At 44.0% G+C, this 4153-nt stretch overlaps 1 non-coding gene across 1 annotated transcript; it reads right to left on the bottom strand.

Moving 5' to 3' along the window:
- Nucleotides 1-1413: 1413 nt before the first annotated feature.
- LOC141624968 (small nucleolar RNA R71) lies at nucleotides 1414-1520 on the bottom strand. The gene has a single exon (XR_012534771.1). It is a non-coding gene; the product is annotated as a small nucleolar RNA R71 (small nucleolar RNA).
- Between the last annotated feature and the right edge of the window lie 2633 nt (nucleotides 1521-4153).

Below are 4153 nucleotides of genomic sequence, written 5' to 3'. Positions count from 1 at the left end.
ATCCCCAATATGAGTGAGTAGATTTCCTTCTAGGGTTTAGGGGGAGTCTATATGGTTTTTATGGGCATGATTGTATGATTATTTGAGTCTTTGGTAGATTGTTTATCTTTCTTGTTCATGCACACAAGGTGTTTGATTGATTGCATGAGTGAAAGCTTATGCCTTTTTTCATTATTGCTTAATTCCCCCATTGAATGAAAGTTTGTGGTGGTCTTGTTGTATGGTTAAGAGAAGTGTGATACTTAATGAGAGTTAGTTGTCACCTTTAGGATAATCAAGACATTGATTTTGCATCTTAGGATAAACTCTTACCATAAACCCCTTAAATCATCATGTTTGCCCTTAAACCATCTAGATGAACCCGAAAGCCCTAGCCTTTAATCATTTGAATTCATCTTCACTAGATTGTTTGTTTGTTCGCTCTAGTAGTTAAAACCAAAACCCCTCCTTTCATTGTTGATTAAACTTGACTCTAAGTCGGACCTAGTAGAAACCCCCGCCGTCTTCGTGTTCGACCCCGACTAAATACTACATTTAATTGGGTTATAAATAGTTTTGGTAAAGGGATATGACGACAAATTCCTTGTTATCAAATGGCGCCGTTGCCGGGGATGGCGTTAGGTTATGCTTAGTTTTATTTAGAGTCTTTGCTTTAGTCTTATCTCAATTGTTAGTTTGTTTTAGTAGTTGTGTGTTCTTTGTAGAGTGTGTGATTTCTTGCCTTCCCCTAGTGTGTAAAAACACTAGGAGACTAACGGTTTGTCAAGTGCATGCCTAGAAGGAACCACCAAGCTCTTCTCTTCAACTCCGACCCCGAAAGGCTTTTTAGAACCTTGAGGACAAGGACCCTTGAGAGAGTTAGGAATAGTTCCCCTCAAGCAAACTTAGACCAACCAAATTCACACATCCCACAAAATATTGATACCACGACCACACTTCAACCAAACCTCACAATTGAGACTCTACTAGAAAACCCCTTTCATAACTTCCCTAATTACAATAGCCCACCCCAAACACCACCACATCAAGTACCAAATCCACCACCACAAATGGCTCTTAGGGATCATAACCGGCCTAACCATAATGATTCATGTAACCCTATCAATTTTGGCACCTTGGCCCCCAAACAACTTTGAAATGCATCCCGCCCAAGTCGGGTTAATTGAGAAGGACTTGTTCGGGGGTCATATTGAAGAGGATGCCCATGCTCATCTCCGGAAGTTTAAGAGGAAAGTTTCAATGATGAAGAAGAATGGGGTGTCCGAAGACACCTTGAGAATGATGTTGTTCCCGTTTTCATTGACGGGCAAAGCGGACCGATGGTTGAACATCCACCCACCGGATACTTTCACTACTTGGGATGCTTTGGCTAAAGCATTCATGGCCAAGTATTACCCTTCCTCCAAGACCGCGATGCTCCGTAACGAGATCCATACGTTCCAACAAGAGGATGGGGAGTCCTTGGGTGAAGCTTGGGACCGTTATCAAGACTTGATAGCGAGTTGCCCCCACCATGGAATACCGGAATGGTACATCACTCAAACATTCTTCCAAACTTTGCTACCAAGGACTAAGGAGATGGTAAATGCCTCCGCGGGGGGAGGATTTGATCACTTGAGTGATGAAGAAGGCACGGCATTGATCAAGACAATGGTAGACTCGGAGGCAAACTATGGTTCTAGAGGGAACATGCTAAGAAAGAATGGGAAGTTTCCTAAGGAAAATGCCTCCAACTCCGAGACAAATGCCAAGCTCGACTTACTCACAAAACAATTTGAGAAGTTTTCAAGAAATCAAGTGAATCAAGCCGCAACCTCATATGGGGCACCCATGGAAGAAGTGGCTCAAGTCGCGAGTTGTGAACTTTGTGGAGGAAGTGGTCATACTTATGACTTGTGTGGCAACAATTACAATGGGGTCTATGAAGAGAATGTTCAAGAGGTTAACGCTTTCCAAGCCTTTAACAACAATTCAAGACCCACAAGACCACCTTACAATAACCCGAACGTCTACAATCCAAATACCAATTTCTACCACCCCGGTTTGAGGAACCACCCCAACTTTAGCTACAAAAGCACCAATGTTCAAAACCCACAACACCTTCAACCACAAGCCCCAACCAACCCACCCGGCTTTGCTCACCAAAGGGGAATATTCCCCAACCCAAGACCTAATCCCGGGAACCAAAACCAAAATTATGGGAACCAAGCACAAGGATACCAAGATTTTGGTGGAAATCAAGGGTTTTACCACGGGAATCAAGTGAACCAAGCAAACCAAGGGTTCGGCCAAGGGTATGTTCAAGGGTTTCAAGAACAAGGTCAAGGATCAAACTTCAACAACAATGGTCCTAGAGCTAACTTCCAAGGTGGGCAAAACAACAACCAAGGTCCCAATGCTCGGTATGACTATGGGTTCCCTTTACCCATAGCCAACAAACCTCATCAAGAACCCCAAGGTGAGCTCTCTCAAGTTGAGCTATTGAAGATGATAAAAAACATGCAACTTCAACATAGCCAAGAGATAGCTAATTTTGCTAAAGCTACTCAACAAGAACAAGCGAATTTGAGGGCTACCTTCCTTAAGGACATGAGGAAAATGGAATCTAGGATGGCTTCTCATGCTATGGCTAACCCTCAACGGCCACCCGGTGGTTTGTTGGCTCAAGGACAAAGCTCCAAGGATGCCTCAAATAGCCACCATGCTCATGCGGTAGTGCTAAGGAGTGGTGTAGAGCTTGAGGACCCCTACAAGGACCTTGTGGTAGAAATGGATGAAGATCCCATGAGGGATGAGTTGGAAGTAAATGATGAAGAGGAAAGCTCACCCGTTGAACAATTGGGTAAAGCTAGAGAAGACAAGAACGGAAAAAAAGCGTGTGAAGATTTGGCTAGAAAGGTAATTCAAGAGGGCAAGGATGTTGATGGGTATGTTGAAGACCTCCCTTATGAGGAGGAAGCTATTGAAGAGGTACCCTTGCAACAATCTAAAAAGGTAACAAGGAATTCGGTTCCTCCTAAGGTATCTTCAAATTCCCAACTTGTTCCTAAAATTCCTTACCCTTCAAGAGCCATAAAGAGTAGGGAAAACCTTAAGTATGCCAAGTTTTGTGACATGCTTGAGAAACTTGAGGTTACCCTACCCTTTACGGAGGTGATAATGAACATGCCAACCTACTCGAAGTTTTTAAAAGATATTTTGACAAAGAAAAGAGTCTTGGGTGGCCAAGAAATAGTGGCTATGGAAGAGGCATGTAGTGCTCATATCCTTAATAAAATGCCCACTAAGCTTGGTGACCCGGGGAGCTTTTCAATCCCATGTGTAGTAGGTGGTGTGCCCATATCTAGAGCTCTTTGTGATTTGGGAGCAAGTGTAAGTGTTATTCCTTTGAAGGTTGCCAAGAGAATCGGCATTCAAAACCTTGCTCCCACCTCAATGACTCACCAATTGGCAGATAGGTCCGTCAAGCACCCTATGGGGGTGCTTGAAGACGTACCCGTCAAAGTTGGAAAGCTTTTAATTCCCGCCGATTTTGTTGTCCTCGATATTCCGGAGGATAGCCACACTCCCATCATCCTCGGTAGGCCGTTCTTGGCTACCGGGGGAGTTCTCATTGATGTGAAGAATGGGCGGCTAACCTTCCAAATTGAGGGCAACAATGTCGAGTTTAACCTCCCAAATTTGATGAAAGGTCCAAGTGTAGAAAGGTTGAGCACAATTGAGGTAATTGATGAAGTAGTGCACGAAGTAGCCCGTGAAGAAGCGGAGATGGAAGAGGTTTTTCAAATCTCTTTGCATGATGAGGCAATGAAAGAGGATCATGAAGTTGATGAGGAACTATTGAAGAAAGTGGAGGGCTTTCTCCCTCCAAAGGTACAACTCAAACCCTTGCCTCCATCACTCAAGTATGCTTTCCTTGATGAGGGAGAGGCCTACCCGGTGATCGTTAACGCTAACCTAAGTGAGCCCCAAGAAAAGAAGCTTTTGGAAATTTTGAAAACTCATAGAGGGGCACTTGGGTATAGCATTGATGACATCAAGGGCTTAAGTCCGAGTTTGTGCATGCATAGAATAGTTTTGGAAGAGGGGAGTCAACCCAAGGTTGACGGTCTTAGGCGGATTAACCCAAAGATGGCCGAGGTGGTGAAAAATG

This window comes from Silene latifolia, chromosome X (genome assembly GCF_048544455.1).
Source record: "Silene latifolia isolate original U9 population chromosome X, ASM4854445v1, whole genome shotgun sequence".
Taxonomy (NCBI): domain Eukaryota; kingdom Viridiplantae; phylum Streptophyta; class Magnoliopsida; order Caryophyllales; family Caryophyllaceae; genus Silene; species Silene latifolia.
The sequence above is the reverse complement of the archived record's forward strand: the minus strand, read 5'-3'. Positions and strand labels throughout refer to the sequence as shown.